The following is a 17,975-nucleotide window of genomic DNA, read 5'->3' as shown; positions in this document are numbered from 1 at the left end:
CAATATCTTTGTAACTCCGAACGTCTTAATTTTTTTTTTTAATTCCTGCTATTCTATTTGATTGGGCTAAACCTCTATGCCTTTAATGTCTCCGCCACCTCCCCCAATACATCCTACATTATTCTTAGTAGTTTTCCTTCATGTAGAATGAACCTACAAGGAAAGAAAGGGTTTATTTTAATTCCGATATTTTGGTCCCATTGGCTTGCATTGGTATCGGGTATCGGTATCGGCGATATCCGATATTTTTTGATTATCGGCCAATCCAATCCGATACCGATACTTTCCGATATCGGAAGGTATCGCTCAACACTAATTGCGACATATTGCCAGACGTCGCAACCGTCGTGTTTTGGGGACCGCCGCAACAAAAAAATGTTACATGTAACGTTTTTTTGTGCGTCTAGTCCGCCATTTTCGACCGCGCATGTGGAGCGCCCCCACTGCCGCAGGGCGGAGGGGTACCCGGTACCAGGCCTCTCTGTCTCAGTTCTGGGGTTGTCACGGTGGCTAGACCCGGTCCGTGACCCTGCTGAGGGGCGTGCAGTGAAGATGGAAAGTGATGATGTTGGTGTGCGGTGCACGTCGCGGTGAATAACGAGGACACCAGGTTGCAGTCTCTTTACCTCTTTACTGAAGGCTTCAGGATCCTCAGTCCAGAATACGGTTAACCGGGCTGCCTGAGTCCGGCCGGTCCAATGGCACCTCCAGAGTTCCCTTTGCAGGTGGAAAACTGTGCCTACCTTCTAGCGCTTATGTGTTGTAGTCCTTCCCTGCTGTGCTTACGGGATAGTCCTCACAACTGTTGTGTCTGTTTCTCGTGTTCCCTCACAACTCGATTATGATGTTCTTCTTCGTCCCCCAGATGCTATGGATAGGACGCACCCGTATGACAGGTGGGCTCGGAGGTCTTCCGAGACCCTAGAGTAGCCCCTCTCAAAATGTTGCCCCCTGTGTCTGCTTAGGTGATTTTGGGTGAGACAGCCTGCCTAGAACTGACTGTCCTGCCGTAGGTTTGAAGTAAGGCCTTTCTGTTCGCTAGGCCTCTGTCAGGATCCCACCCCTGACAGGGACCCCCCTGAATCTTCCCCTGCAACACCCTCTGCCACAGGATGTTGCCTGGTTCCAACCCAGTCAGCTTTCTCTCTAACTTCCTATCTAACCCCCAGTTTTACCAAATTGTGAGGAGTGGCCTAATACATAGCGCCCTTAGCTCCCCCTGGAGGCCAGACTGTGAAGTGTATTGGTGTCTGTGATACCTGGTCAGGTGAACTCCTTCAGTGCCATCAGACGTACCATAGCCCCCCTTAGTGGCGGAGCAACAATACTGCAACGACCAGGACTCTGGGGCGCTGCACATGTGCGGCCAAAACACCGTGCCCTCCTCCCCGGACCTTGCAATGGGGCAGCGGAAGCGTCGTAAGACTGCTTCCGCTGCCACGTCGGGCATTTTTTTCACAGTATTCGTCGGTACGTCAGGCCGACACAGTGCGACAGCCCCGTACCGACGCTAGTGTGAAAGCAGCCTAATACAACTGGTGCTGTATTGCAGGGTAGTCTGTAACCATGGAAATGAGAAGTGTATACTGCAATAGAAAGATGAGTCAACTCAACAAAGGAGGCAATGTGGACAATTACAAAATACTAGTAAGTGCCATAGATTTACTTTCTGTACACAGTCAATATCATTTATTAATGTGAAACAGCCCGTTTAAGAAGCAAAAAAGGGACAAAGGAAGTTTGAGAAAAAAAGGGGAAAATAAAAGTTTATATTTTTGGTTTATCGCTTCCCACTCCCGCCATTCTCGCAGCCATAGCTTTATATATTCATATAGTTTTATGACCAGCTTATCTTTTTGCAGGACAATTTGTAAGTTCTAATGGCTGCACTTAATATTAGGTTCAAGTGGAAAGCAGAAAAAAAAGCAAAATGGGGTGCAATTTGAAAAGAAAATTCAATTTTGTCACAGTTTTATGGCTTTTATTTTATGCCGTTCCCCACGTGCTCTGAGGAACCTGTCAGCAGGATTGTGTTCAGCAAACTACACAGAGTGTCAGGTCGGCGCCGTTATACTGATTACAATGAGACCTGGTGCTGAAATCCGTCTTGTGGTTGTTGTTTAATCTTTATTTTCAGTATTGAGTTAATGATATGCTTGTGCTTCGGGGCGGCCTGTGGGGGTCTTCATGTGATGCTCCGATTAACTATTCATAATGCAAAATGCTGACAGGTCACTGATCCCTCACTGACCCGCCCCCTAGTTTCCATAATGAATACAATCACATAGTGAATAAAAAAAATAAACGCTTTTGCAGGCAGATGCCAGCCTTGGCCCCTGCACTGCAGCATAATTGCATGGTTACTGTGCACTTAATCCCTTTTGCAGATTTACTTGAGCAAAAATAAAATATCAATTTTGTCAGTGGCACTTGGGGCACCTGTGCAATAGCATCTATCGGTTTGTACATACCTCCCAACTTTTGAAGATGGGAAAGAGGGACAAAGTTTGCGGCGCGCAAGGTGCGCCGTGGCAAATTTTAGGCCACGCCTCTGACCACACCCATTCATAATTAGTCACACCCATATCCACGTCCCAACCACACCCATTTAGCACTGCTGATCACACTGTTTCATATACAATAATTATAAACAAAAAAATATGGCCACACAGTGCTCCATACTGTATAATGACCACACATGATGCCCCATACTGTATAATGGCCACACATGACGCTCCATACTGTATAATGACCGCATGCATACTGTATAATGGCCGCACATGATGCTCCATACTGTATAATGACCGCACATGATGCTCCATACTGTATAATGGCCACACATCGTGCTCCATACTGTCTAATGACCGCACATGATGCTCCATACTGTATAATGACTGCACATGATGCTCCATACTGTATAATGACTGCACATGATGCTCCATACTGTATAATGGCCACAGTTCTCCATACTGTATAATGACATACAGGCACGCAGCTCACACACACGCTCACACATGCACACAGCTCACAGACACGGCTCACACACGCACGCAGCTCACACACATGCAGCATCACACACACACGCAGCATCACAAACGCAGCTCACAAACACATGCAGCTTTGACACAAATGCATCACACACACAGCCATCACACACACACACGCAGCCATCACACACACACGCAGCCATCACACACACACACGCAGCCATCACACACACGCAGCCATCACACACACACATGCAGCATCACACACACACACGCAGCATCACACACACACACGCAGTATCACACACACACGCAGTATCACAAATGCAGCTCACAAACACATGCAGCTTTGACACAAATGCATCACACACGCAGCCATCACACACACACACGCAGCCATCACACACACACAGCCATCACACACACGCAGCCATCACACACACACGCAGCCATCACACACACACGCAGCCATCACACACACACGCAGCCATCACACACACGCAGCCATCACACACACCCATCACACAAGCAGTCATCACATACACACCAGATACCTCATACACACATGACACACACACACACACATGCAGCATCACACACACACATGCAGCATCAGACACACACACAAATGCAGCATCAGACACACACACACACATGCAGCAGACACACACACACATGCAGCATCAGACACACACACACATGCAGCATCAGACACACACACATGCAGCATCAGACACACACACACATGCAGCATCAGACACACACATGCAGCATCAGACACACACACATGCAGCATCTCACACACACACATGCAGCATCTCACACACACACACACATGCAGCATCAGACACACACACACATGCAGCATCAGAAAAAAAAAACGGATCGGCGGAAAAAAACGGACCCGGCAGAAAAAACTGATCTGGCGTAAAAAAAAAACGGATTCGGCGCAAAAAAAAGGATCGTCGAAAAAAAACGAATTAGGTAAAAAAAACGGATCCGGCACAAAAAAAACGGATCAGCAGGAAAAAACGGATCCAGCGGAAGAAAAACGGATCTGGCTTCTAAAAAAACGGATCCGGCGCAAAAAAAAGCCCGATCGGCGGGAACAAAACGGATTCGGCAAAAAAAAAACAAAACGGATAGGCGGAAAAAAACGGATCTGGTGGAAAAAAACGGATGTGGCGTAAAAAAAACAGATTCGGCGCAAAAAAAACGGATAGGCGAAAAAAACGGATTAGGTAAAAAAAAACGGATCGGCAAAATAAAACTGATCCGGCGGAAAAAAAAACGGATCTGGCTTGTAAAAAAATGGATCCGGCGCAAGAAAACCCGATCGGCGGGAACAAAAGGGATTCGGCAAAAAAAAAAACCGGATCGGCAGAAAAAAACGGATCTGGCGTAAAAAAACGGATTCGGCGCAAAAAAAAAAAACGGATCGGCAAAAAAAAAACGGATTCGGCAAAAAAACGGATCAGCAAAATAAAACGGATCCGGCGGAAAAAAAAACGGATCTGGCTTGTAAAAAAATGGATCCGGCGCAAAAAATCCCGATCGGCGGGAACATTCGGATTCGGCAAAAAAAAAACCGGATCGGCGGAAAAAAATGATCTGGCGTAAAAAAAACGGATTCGGCGCAAAAAAAACGGATCGGCAAAATAAAACGGATTAGGTAAAAAAAAAACGGATCAGCAGGAAAAAACGGATCCGGCGGAAGAAAAACCCCGATCGGCGGGAACAAAACGGATTCGGCAAAAAAAAAAAAAACGGATCGGTGGAAAAAAACGGATCTGGCGGAAAAAAACGGATGTGGCGTAAAAAAAACGGATTCGGCGCAAAAAAAAACGGATAGGCGAAAAAAAAAACGGATTAGGTAAAAAAAAACGGATCAGCAAAATAAAACTGATCCGGTGGAAAAAAAAAACGGATCTGGCGTAAAAAAAACGGATTCGGCGCAAAAAAAAACGGATAGGCGAAAAAAAAACGGATTAGGCTACTTTCACACTAGCGTTAACTGCATTACGTCGCAAATCCGTTTTTTTGCCGAAAAAACGGATGCGTCAAAAAAGTGAAAAACGGAGACAAACGTATGCCACGCATCCAGCATTTCGACGGATCCGTCGCAAATCCGCTAAACGTTTCCGTCGAAAATACTGGATGCGTTGCATACGTTGCATACGTTTTACCATCCGTTGTATCCATTTTTCCGACGGATCCGTTTTTAAAATGGGAGGCTCCCAAATTTGATTGGCTACTGGAAAATTTGAAAAACTATATAGTTACTGTTTTTACAGCCCATCTTTGTGGTTTTAGTTTTGTGGCAGCGATGGAAGGTGTTCTTGGGAGGATTGCTAGTTTGGTTACCGACGTTATCTTTGAGACAAATCGCCTGGACATCATAGTGCGGGAGAAGGAGGCGGCAGCGGAGAGGCGTAGGATGCTTCTGCAGCAACGGAGACGGAGGCGACTCTGGATACATCCGATTAATCAACTACGGATGACCCGGGGTGTCCAGTCCACTCTGTACCTGGAGTTGCGGCACAATCCACACAAATTCCACAACTATGTGCGGATGAGGATTGAACATTTTGATTTTTTTGCTTGCAAAAATGGAGGATGTGTTCCGAAGACAGGACACAAGGATGAGGCTTGCCATCACACCGGCGGAGCGGCTGATGGTGACCCTGCGGTAAGCCTCTTTTTTTTTCTGTCATTGGTCATTTTTAATGTTATATTACATGCTGCAGACAATACTGCGCTGGCACTGCGCACTATTTTCTGCAGCATGTAATTTGGGTTTTCTTGGCGGACATTCCACTGCTTTATTTAAATGTCATTGCTAGTGTTGAGCATTCCGATACCGCAAGTATCGGGTATCGGCCGATACTTGCGGTATCGGAATTCCGATACCGGGATTCCGATACTTGCCGCGTATCGGATACCGGAATCGGAAGTTCCAAGATTCAAAATGCAGAAATTCAGCCAATGAGATTGATTCCAAGTGTGGGCACATCCTGTTTAGCATGGAGGGCATGAAACTACTGGCAAGGCTGTGATTGGCTGCTGTAATGATGTCATGATGCAGTTTAAAAGTCGCTGGCGCCATTTTGCGCTCACTCTGCTGTGAATTCAGTTAGTGACAGGACGCTGTTTGCTGACTGAGGGACAGTTTAGAGATAGCGATTTACTTCTTTGTGCTTTCCAAAGACTAATTTAGCAACCGCTGTGTTCACCTACTATTCACCTTGCTTTTGCCTTGTAGCGCTGTTTTCACAGCGATCTGCAGGGTCTGTGTGTGTGTGTGTGTGAGTGCAGCCCACTCTCCAGTCTGAGTGCAGCCACATAGGCCATCCATAGTTGGTTGTATTCAGTTCAGGGAGGGTGGTTCATTGCCTCATACTGTTTTTTTTTTTTTTTTTTTTCCAAGTAGTGTAGTCTGCTGCTAATTTATTCAAAAAAATCCTATTAGTGTCTTTCCACCCGTCTCCAGCTAATTTGTGGAAAAACACTACATAGGATAAAGTAGAGGAGGGTTTTTGGGCCTTGCAGCGCAGTTTACGGCTGTCTGCACGGTCTCCGTGTGACTGCAGCTCGCCCTGTAGTCTGTGAGCAGCTATAGCCTGGTTGTCTCCAGCTCAGGGTTGTTCACTGCGTCATACCGCCAAATCAATTTTCTTTTTTTTCCAAGTAGTGTAGTCTGCTGCTAATTTATTCAAAAAAATCCTATTAGTGTCTTTCCACCCGTCTCCAGCTAATTTGTGGAAAAACACTACATAGGATAAAGTAGAGGAGGGTTTTTGGGCCTTGCAGCGCCGTTTACGGCTGTCTGCACGGTCTCCGTGTGACTGCAGCTCGCCCTGTAGTCTGTGAGCAGCTATAGCCTGGTTGTCTCCAGCTCAGGGTTATTCACTGCGTCATACCGCCAAATCAATTTTCTTTTTTTTCCAAGTAGTGTAGTCTGCTGCTAATTTATTCAAAAAAATCCTATTAGTGTCTTTCCACCCGTCTCCAGCTAATTTGTGGAAAAACACTACATAGGATAAAGTAGAGGAGGGTTTTTGGGCCTTGCAGCGCCATTTACGGCTGTCTGCACGGTCTCCGTGTGACTGCAGCTCGCCCTGTAGTCTGTGAGCAGCTATAGCCTGGTTGTCTCCAGCTCAGGGTTGTTCACTGCGTCATACCGCCAAATCAATTTTCTTTTTTTTCCAAGTAGTGTAGTCTGCTGCTAATTTATTCAAAAAAATCCTATTAGTGTCTTTCCACCCGTCTCCAGCTAATTTGTGGAAAAACACTACATAGGATAAAGTAGAGGAGGGTTTTTGGGCCTTGCAGCGCCGTTTACGGCTGTCTGCACGGTCTCCGTGTGACTGCAGCTCGCCCTGTAGTCTGTGAGCAGCTATAGCCTGGTTGTCTCCAGCTCAGGGTTGTTCACTGCGTCATACCGCCAAATCAATTTTCTTTTTTTTCCAAGTAGTGTAGTCTGCTGCTAATTTATTCAAAAAAAATCCTATTAGTGTCTTTCCACCCGTCTCCAGCTAATTTGTGGAAAAACACTACATAGGATAAAGTAGAGGAGGGTTTTTGGGCCTTGCAGCGCCGTTTACGGCTGTCTGCACGGTCTCCGTGTGACTGCAGCTCGCCCTGTAGTCTGTGAGCAGCTATAGCCTGGTTGTCTCCAGCTCAGGGTTGTTCACTGCGTCATACCGCCAAATCAATTTTCTTTTTTTTCCAAGTAGTGTAGTCTGCTGCTAATTTATTCAAAAAAATCCTATTAGTGTCTTTCCACCCGTCTCCAGCTAATTTGTGGAAAAACACTACATAGGATAAAGTAGAGGAGGGTTTTTGGGCCTTGCAGCGCCGTTTACGGCTGTCTGCACGGTCTCCGTGTGACTGCAGCTCGCCCTGTAGTCTGTGAGCAGCTATAGCCTGGTTGTCTCCAGCTCAGGGTTGTTCACTGCGTCATACCGCCAAATCAATTTTCTTTTTTTTCCAAGTAGTGTAGTCTGCTGCTAATTTATTCAAAAAAATCCTATTAGTGTCTTTCCACCCGTCTCCAGCTAATTTGTGGAAAAACACTACATAGGATAAAGTAGAGGAGGGTTTTTGGGCCTTGCAGCGCCGTTTACGGCTGTCTGCACGGTCTCCGTGTGACTGCAGCTCGCCCTGTAGTCTGTGAGCAGCTATAGCCTGGTTGTCTCCAGCTCAGGGTTGTTCACTGCGTCATACCGCCAAATCAATTTTCTTTTTTTTCCAAGTAGTGTAGTCTGCTGCTAATTTATTCAAAAAAATCCTATTAGTGTCTTTCCACCCGTCTCCAGCTAATTTGTGGAAAAACACTACATAGGATAACGTAGAGGAGGGTTTTTGGGCCTTGTAGCGCCGTTTACGTCTGTCTGCACGGTCTCCGTGTGACTGCAGCTCTATCTGTTGTCAGTTCAGCCCCAAAAAAATAAATAAATAATAAAGTTCACCAAACACACCATTTACACCACTTTACATTTGTGTAGGCCACATTAGCTCATATTAACCCCTTCATGACCCAGCCTATTTTGGCCTTAATGACCTTGCCGTTTTTTGCAATTCTGACCAGTGTCCCTTTATGAGGTAATAACTCCGGAACGCTTCAACGGATCCTAGCGATTCTGAGATTGTTTTTTCGAGACATATTGGGCTTCATGTTAGTGGTAAATTTAGGTCGATAATTTCTGAGTTTATTTGTGAAAAAAACAGAAATTTGGCGAAAATTTTGAAAATTTCGCAATTTTCACATTTTGAATTTTTATTCTGTTAAACCAGAGAGTTATGTGACACAAAATAGTTAATAAATAACGTTTCCCACATGTCTACTTTACATCAGCACAATTTTGGAAACAAATTTTTTTTTTGCTAGGAAGTTATATGGGTTAAAATTTGACCAGTGATTTCTCATTTTTACAACAAAATTTACAAAACCATTTTTTTTAGGGACCACCTCACATTTGAAGTCAGTTTGAGGGTTCTATATGGCTGAAAATACCCAAAAGTGGCACCATTCTAAAAACTGCACCCCTCAAGGTGCTCAAAACCACATTCAAGAAGTTTATTAACCCTTCAGGTGTTTCATAGCAGCAGAAGCAACATGGAAGTAAAAAATGAATGTTTAACTTTTTAGTCACAAAAATTATCTATTAGTAACAATTTTTTTATTTTCCCAAGGGTAAAAGGAGAAACTGGAGTCCTGAGTACGCTGATACCTCATATGTGGGGGTAAACCACTGTTTGGGCGCACGGCAGGGCTCGGAAGGGAAGGAGCGCCATTTGACTTTTTCAATGAAAAATTGGCTCCAATCTTTAGCGGACACCATGTCGCGTTTGGAGAGCCCCCGTGTGCCTAAACATTGGAGCTCCCCCACAAGTGACCCCATTTTGGAAACTAGACCCCCAAAGGAACTTATCTAGAAGCATAGTGAGCACTTTAAACCCCCAGGTGCTTCACAAATTGATCCGTAAAAATGAAAAAGTACTTTTTTTTCACAAAAAAATTATTTTAGCCTCAATTTTTTCATTTTCACATTTGCAACAGGATAAAATGGATCCTAAAATTTGTTGGACAATTTCTCCTGAGTACACCAATACCTCACATGTGGGGGTAAACCACTGTTTGGGCCCATGGTAAGGCTCGGAAGGGAAGGAGCGCCATTTGACTTTTTGAATGAAAAATTATCTCCATCGTTAGCAGACACCATGTCGCGTTTGGAAAGCCCCTGTGTGCCTAAACATTGGAGCTCCTCCACAAGTGACCCCATTTTGGAAACTAAACTCCCCAAGGAACTTATCTAGAGGCATAGTGAGCACTTTAAACCCCCAGGTACTTCACAAATTGATCCCCAAAAATGAAAAAGTACTTTTTTTCACACAAAACTTCTTTTAGCCTCAATTCTTTCATTTTCACATGGGCAACAGGATAAAATGGATCCTAAAATTTGTTGGGCAATTTCTCCTGAGTACGCCGATACCTCATATGTGGGGGTAAACCACTGTTTGGGTGCACGGCAAGGCTCGGAAGGGGAGGCGTGCCATTTGACTTTTTGAATGGAAAATTAGCTCCAATCGTTAGCGGACACCATGTCGCGTTTGGAGAGCCCCTGTGTGCCTAAACATTGGAGCTCCCCTACAAGTGACCCCATTTTGGAAACTAGACCCCCCAAGGAACTTATCTAGATGCATAGTGAGCACTTATAACCCCCAGGTGCTTCACAGAAGTTTATAACGCAGAGCCGTGAAAATAAAAAAAAAATTTTCTTTCCTCAAAAATGATTTTTAGCCCAGAATTTTTTATTTTCCCAAGGGTAATAGGAGAAATTTGACCCCAAATGTTGTTGTATAGTTTGTCCTGAGTACGATGATACCCCATATGTGGGGGTAAACCACTGTTTGGGTGCACGGCAGGGCTCGGAAGGGAAGGCACGCCATTTGGCTTTTTGAATGGAAAATTAGCTCCAATCATTAGCGGACACCATGTCGCGTTTGGAGAGCCCCTGTGTGCCTAAACATTGGAGCTCCCGCACAAGTGACCCCATTTTAGAAACTAGACCTCCCATGGAACTAATCCAGATGTGTGGTGAGCACTTTGAACCCCCAAGTGCTTCACAGAAGTTTATAACGCAGAGCCATGAAAATAAAAAATAATTTTTCTTTTCTCAAAAATGATTTTTTAGCCCACAATTTTTTATTTTGCCAAGGGTAACAAGAGAAATTGGACCCCAATATTTGTTGCCCAGTTTGTTGTGAGTACGCTGATACCCCATATGTGGGGGTAGACCACTGTTTGGGCATATGCCGGGGCTCGGAAGGGAAGTAGTGGCATTTGAAATGCAGACTTTGATGGAATGGTCTGCGGGCGTCACATTGCATTTGCAGAGCCCCTGATGTGCCTAAACAGTAGAAACACCCCACAAGTGACCCCATTTTGGAAACTAGACCCCTGATGGAACTTATCTAGATGTGTGGTGAGCACTTTCAACCCCCAAGTGCTTCACAGAAGTTTATAACGCAGAGCCGTGAAAATAAAAAATAATTGTTCTTTCCTCAAAAATTATGTTTTAGCAAGTAATTTTTTATTTTTGCAAGGGTAACAGGAGAAATTGGACCCCAACAGTTGTTGCCCAGTTTGTCCTGAGTACGCTGGTACCCCAAATGTGGGGGTAAACCACTGTTTGGGCGCATGTTGAGGCTTGGAAGGGAGGGAGCACCATTTGACTTTTTGAACGCAAGATTGGCTGGAATCAATGGTGGCGCCATGTTGCGTTTGGAGACCCCTGATGTGCCTAAACAGTGGAAACCCCTCAATTCTAACTTCAACACTAACCCTAACACACCCCTAATCCTAATCCCAACTGTAGCCATAACCCTAATCACAACCCTAACCCCAACACACCCCTAACCACAACCCTAACCGCAACACACCCGTAACCCTAATTCCAACCCTAACCCTAATCCCAACCCTAACCACAACTGTAACCCCAACACACCCTTAACCCTATCCGTAACCCTAACCACAAGCCTAATCTTAACCCTATTTCCAACCCTAGCCCTATTTCCAACCCTAACTCTAATTCCAACCCTAACCCTAAGGCTATGTGCCCACGTTGCGGATTCGTGTGAGATTTTTCCGCACGATTTTTGAAAAATCTGCAGGTAAAAGGCACTGCGTTTTACCTGCAGATTTACAGCAGATTTCCAGTGTTTTTTTGTGCGGATTTCACCTGCGGATTCCTATTGAGGAACAGGTGTAAAACGCTGCGGAATCCGCACAAAGAATTGACATGCTGCGGAAAATACAACGCAGCGTTTCTGCACGGAATTTTCCGCACCATGGGCACAGTGGATTTGGTTTTCCATAGGTGTACATGGTACTGTAAACCTGATGGAAAACTGCTACGAATTCGCAGCGGCCAATCCGCTGTGGATCCGCAGCCAAATCCGCTGTGGATCCGCGGCCAATCCGCTGCGGATCCGCAGCCAAATCCGCACTGTGTGCACATGCCATAACCCTAACCCTACCCGTAACCCTAACCCTACCCGTAACCCTAACCCTACCCCTAACCCTACCCCTAGTTGTAACCCTAACCCTAGTGGAAAATGAAAAAAAAAAAAATATATATTTTCTTTATTTTATTATTGTCCCTACCTATGGGGGTGATAAAGGGGGGGTTTATTTACTATTTTTTTTATTTTGATCGCTGTGATAGAACCTACCACAGCGATCAAAATGTACTTGTAAGGAATCTGCCGGCTGGCAGATTCGGCGGGCGTACTGAGCATGCGCCCGCCATTTTGGAAGATGGCGGCGGCCAGCGAGGAGACGTACGGACACCGGGAGGATCGGTAAGTATGAAGGGGTGGTGGGGGGGTGGATCGGAGCACAGGGGGGGTGATCGGACCACAGGGGGGGTGAATCCAAACAAGGAGGGAGCGGACAGCAGGACGGGGGAGCCGGCAGGCGGACGGAGGGGACCAGACCCCATAACGGAGGACTGGGGGGGCGATCGGTGGGTGTGGGGGGGGCCACTTCAGTATTTCCAGCCATGGCCGATGATATTGCAGCATCGGCCATGGCTGGATTGTAATATTTCACCTGTTTTTTAGGTGAAATATTACAAATCGCTCTGATTGGCAGTTTCACTTTCAACAGCCAATCAGACCGATCGTAGCCACGGGGGGGTGAAGCCACCCCCCCTGGGCTGAAGTACCACTCCCCCTGTCTCTGCAGATCGGGTAAAATGGGAGTAGACCCCTTCACCCGAACTGCAGGGACGCGATCATTCTGTGACACAGCATATGCGTCACAGGTCGGATTGGCACCGACTTTCATGACGCATACGCTGTGTCACAGGTCGGGAAGGGGTTAAAGTCTAGTCCACACTTTAGATAATTAGTGCTTCTTATACCTGTTAGGAGGAGTTGCTCAGGAATTAGCACACAAATCCGTTAGTACTTTTCTGCTTATCTTTATCAGTCAACCAAGATGAAGAAGGCAGTGAGTAAGGCACGTGGGTGTGGGAGCCGTCGCGGAGCAGGGAGGGGACGTGGGGATTCTGTGCCTGCTGCGGGCACCGGTGACTCATCAGCACCCACTTTCACCAGGCAACAGTCGTTCATGCGAAGCTTTGTGTCCGAGCGCCGTACACCGCTGCTGCGTGAAGAACAAATTGAAGCTGTTGTCGGATGGATGGCAGCTAATGCATCAACTTCCATTAGTGCCACATCCTCTCAGACACAGAGCACTGGAGAGCAGCCATCTGTCTCTTCACCACCTGCCAAATTGCCCAGGCAGACAGAGAGCCCAGGACAGGAGCCGTCTCTACTTCTGTTCTCTGAATCTCTTGGCTTGGAAACAGGGGGCCAGCCAAGCAGCATTGGAGAAATGGAAGAAGAGGCAGGGTGCAGTGATGCCCAACAGCTTTTTCTGTCTTCCTCTGAAGAGGCGGGTGGGCCAGTGGCTCCGGTCACCACATCGCAGGCCGCATCAGCTGATGATGACACTCAGGTGCCACTTACTGGTGCGTGCTCTGCTGCTGAGACTACCCAGGAGGAGCAGTTGGGGGCAGAGGGTAGTGTAGATGATGAGGTCCTCGACCCATCTTGGCGTGAGGGACAGGAAGGTGGTGGGAGCAGCTCTGAGGAAGAGATTCCCCGTACGGCCCAAAGAGGGAGAGGGAGGGGGAAGACTGCGGATCCTGCAGCCTCCGCTTTGGCACCCGTTAGGAGCATGTCTCTTCCCAAAGCAAAAAAGGGCGCTCCCAAGACTTGCAGTGCCTGGTCCTTTTTTGACACAGTTGCAGATGACATTTGCTATGTCAGATGCAAGGTGTGTCATCAAAAAGTCAAAAGAGGTCGAAATGTCAGCAACCTCAATACCTCGAACATGTGGAAACATGTGCGCAACAGGCACCCGGCGGAGTTAGAAAAACACACTGAAGAGGTAGGCCAACCAACAGCGGCAGCTACCACCTCTTCAGCTCGTGTTGCCTCTTCCTCTAGCTCACACGCAGCTGGTTCGGCTTCCTCCCAGGATCGCCGTGGAAGAACCTCTGGCCCTGTTGTCCAGAGACCCGCTGTAATTCCACCCGCAGCGCCACTTTCCCAGTCATCCACACACTCCCAGCCCAGTCTACAGCCATCGGTAGTACAGGCATGGGAGAAAAGGCGGCCTTTCTCGTCAAACCACCCACGAGCACAGGCTCTGACTGCAGGCATTGCCAAACTTCTGTCACTGGAAATGCTGTCATTCAGGCTGGTGGAGACTGACAGCTTCCGTGAGTTGATGTCATTGGCAGTCCCACAGTACAATGTGCCCAGCCGCTTTTACTTCAGCAGGCAAGCCGTCCCTGCCCTGCAGAAGCATGTGGAGGGACACATAAAACACGCGCTACTGAACGCCGTCAGTAGCAAGGTCCACCTCACCACCGATGCGTGGACCAGTCAACATGGACAGGGGCGATACCTTTCCCTCACTGCCCATTGGGTTAATGTCGTTGAGCCGGGTACAGACCGTGCGAGTGGCGCAGGACGTGTCCTGCCCACTCCAAGGATTGCAGGAATCCATTCTGTACGCATTGACTCCTCCTCTTACACCAGTTCCTCAGAATCATCGCTGCAGGAGCCGTCACAGTCCACCTCCACATGGACCCGTGATGAACGTGTACCTGTTACGACCGACATGAGCACAGCCGTGGCCAAACGTCAACAGGCCGTCTTGAAATTAATTTTCTTGGGGAATCGTAGCCACACAGCGCAGGAGCTCTGGAATGCCATCAAGCAGGAGAGCGATGTGTGGTTTGTGCCAGCGAATCTCCAGCCAGGCATGGTAGTGTGTGATAATGGCCAAAATCTGGTGGCAGCTCTGGGCCTCGGCAACCTCACTCACATCCCATGTCTGGCACATGTGCTCAATTTGGTCGTGCAGAGCTTTTTGAGGGACTATCCGGATCTTGATGCACTGCTGCACAAGGTCCGCCTAGAGTGTGCTCACTTGCGGCGTTCCAGCACGGCAAAAGCGCGCATTGCGGCTCTGCAGCGCCGACACCGCCTGCCGGAACATCGCATCATATGTGACCTACCTACCAGGTGGAATTCCACGTTACATATGTTGGAGCGGTTGTGTGAGCAGCAGCAAGCTGTAATGGAGTACCAGCTGCTTCAGGCGCAAAAAAGTCGCAGTCAGCGCCGTACAGACTTCACAACCACAGAGTGGGCCACTATGAATGACGTCTGCCAGGTTTTGCGTCCCTTTGATTATTCCACGCGGATGGCGAGTGCAGATGATGCACTAGTCAGCATGACTGTCCCCCTTATCTGCCTGCTTGAAAAATCACTGCAAGCGCTAAGGGATGATGTTGTGGAAGAGGTGGAGGATGAGGATTCACCATTTCCATCATCTTCTGGACAGTCAGCGCCACGTGGTTCCTCACAAACGCGTAGGCAGGGGACCGTTTGTGAGGAGGATGAGGAGGAGTCAATGGAGGAGGAAGACATCCGTCCAGAGGAGGGAGTTACCGAATTGTCCAGTACTCAGTGTGTACAGCGAGGGTGGGGTGATGACGAGCGGGCAGAGATCACGCCTCCAGCAGGGGACAGCGTTTCTTGGGCAGTTGGCAGTCTGCAGCACATGGTGGATTATATGCTGCAGTGCCTGAGAAACGACCGCCGCATCGACCACATTCTCAACATGTCTGATTATTGGGTGTTCACCCTCCTCGATCCTCGCTACCGGGACAACGTAGAAAGCCTCATCACACCGTTGAACCGGGAGCGAAAAATGCGGGAGTACCAAGACACACTGGTCAATTCCATCATCTTCTCCATTCCAACTGAGAGAAGTGCTGCTAGTGCATTCCAAAGCAGCTCAGTGCGTCCAGGCCGTGGTGGAGGCTCTGCACAAAGAGGGAGCAGAAGCAGTGCCTCTGCCCAAGGCAAGACCAGTATGGCCGAACTGTGGCACAGTTTTCTGTGCCCGCCACAAAAGTCTACACCATCACAGACGGCTCCAGTCAGCAGGAGGCAACGGTTCCGTCAGATGGTGACAGACTACATGTCTTGCCCTCTTGCTGTACTCCCAGACGGCTCTTCCCCTTTCAAGTTTTGGGTCTCAAAGCTGGATACATGGCCAGAGCTAAGCCAGTATGCATTGGAGGTGCTGTCTTGCCCTGTGGCCAGTGTATTATCGGAACGTGTCTTTAGTGCTGCAGGTGGTGTACTAACTGACCGTCGCATGCGACTATCCTCCGATAACGTTGACCGGCTTACTTTCCTGAAAATGAACAAGGCCTGGATCTCGCCGGAATTTGCCACTCCTCCTCCTGATTAAATAATTAGGTCACTGTATACGTTATCCAGGTCTCCTGTTGTGTTCATCTTTCTACCACCTGAACTTAAATTCCTGGGCTCCAACACCGCCAGTTGAGGCTCAGAAGTGCCGTCTGCACAGTCAAAACATACGACCCAGTGTTATTGGGTTTCAGTAACGTCAGCTGATCCCCAGCTGTGTAGCCGGCAATGTGTCATGCGACCGCCACGCTGACACAACAACTGAAATGTAAGGGAATCTGTCCCCCCCCCCCCCAAGGCGTTTGTTACTGAAACAGCCACCTTGTGCAGCAGTAATGCTGCACAAGGAAAAAGGTAGCTATTTTGGTTTTGCTCCTTGCACACGCAAAACTTAACACTTATAAAATGTGTCCACTGATACCGTAAAACCGTCCCGGAGGTGGGACTTTCCTTCGTAATATGACGCAGCACAGCCGTCATTCCTACCCCCCCGGCGCCGCGCCCCGGCTCATCAGCGTTGTTTGATTCCGTCCAGGAGCCTGCGCTGTTATGTTATCCCGTGGCCAGGCACACTTAGCGCTGCCCGTCTTCTGGCATCATTTGGTGTCAGGCTGGCTGCGCCTGTGCGGCCACGCTGGCCGAGAGCCCGCCTCGCAGTGTCTTCTGTTTTAATCCCACTGGGGGCCTGGGATCTATGGACATGCGCAGTGCATATCTGAACCTCCACCTCTCACTCATCTCCCTATGGCTTCTTCAGACTGTTCGGTGTCAGCTGGTCCCTAATAGCATGCCACGGCCGTGACACCGCACAGTCTTAAGAAGCCGTAGGGAGGGGAGTGAGAGGCGAGGATATGCACTGCGCATGGCCATGGATCCCAGGCCCCCAGTGGGATTAAATCAGAAGACACTGCGAGGCGGGCTCTCGGCCAGCGCGGCCGCACAGGCGCAGCCAGCCTGACACCAAATGATGTCAGAAGATGGGCAGCGCTAAGTGTGCCTGGCCACGGGATAACATAACAGCGCAGGCTCCGGGACGGAATCAAACAACGCTGAGGAGCCGGGGCACGGCGGCGGGGGGGTAGTAATGATGGCTGTGCTGCGTCATATTACGAAGGAAAGTCCCACCTCCGGGACGGTTTCACGGCTTCAGGGGACACATTTTATAAGTGTTTAGTTCTGTGTTTGCAAGGAGCATGATGAAAAGAGCCACCTTTTCCTTTTGCATCTTTTGTGCTGCACAAGCTGGCTCTTTCAGCTACAAACGCCTTGGGGGGGGGTTAAAGGTTCCCTTTCGACTTTCTCAGGCTTCGGCCTACATTGTGTTCCTCTGCTTTTCCACCTGTCCCTGGGCTCCAACACCGCTAGTTGCCGTCCAGAAGTGCTGTACGCACAGTCAACAGTCGCTCCTCTGTTATTGGGGTTCAGTAACGTCAGCTGTTCCCCTGCTGTGTGTGTGGCAATCCCTCCAACCTCCTCCAACCTCCTCCTCCTCCACCTGTCCCTGGGCTCCAACACCGCTAGTTGCCGTCCAGAAGTGCTGTACGCACAGTCAACAGTCGCTCCTCTGTTATTGGGGTTCAGTAACGTCAGCTGTTCCCCTGCTGTGTGTGTGGCAATCCCTCCAACCTCCTCCAACCTCCTCCAACCTCCTCCTCCTCCACCTGTCCCTGGGCTCCAACA

Source organism: Ranitomeya variabilis, chromosome 7, assembly GCF_051348905.1.
Source record: "Ranitomeya variabilis isolate aRanVar5 chromosome 7, aRanVar5.hap1, whole genome shotgun sequence".
Taxonomy (NCBI): domain Eukaryota; kingdom Metazoa; phylum Chordata; class Amphibia; order Anura; family Dendrobatidae; genus Ranitomeya; species Ranitomeya variabilis.
The sequence above is the reverse complement of the archived record's forward strand: the minus strand, read 5'-3'. Positions refer to the sequence as shown.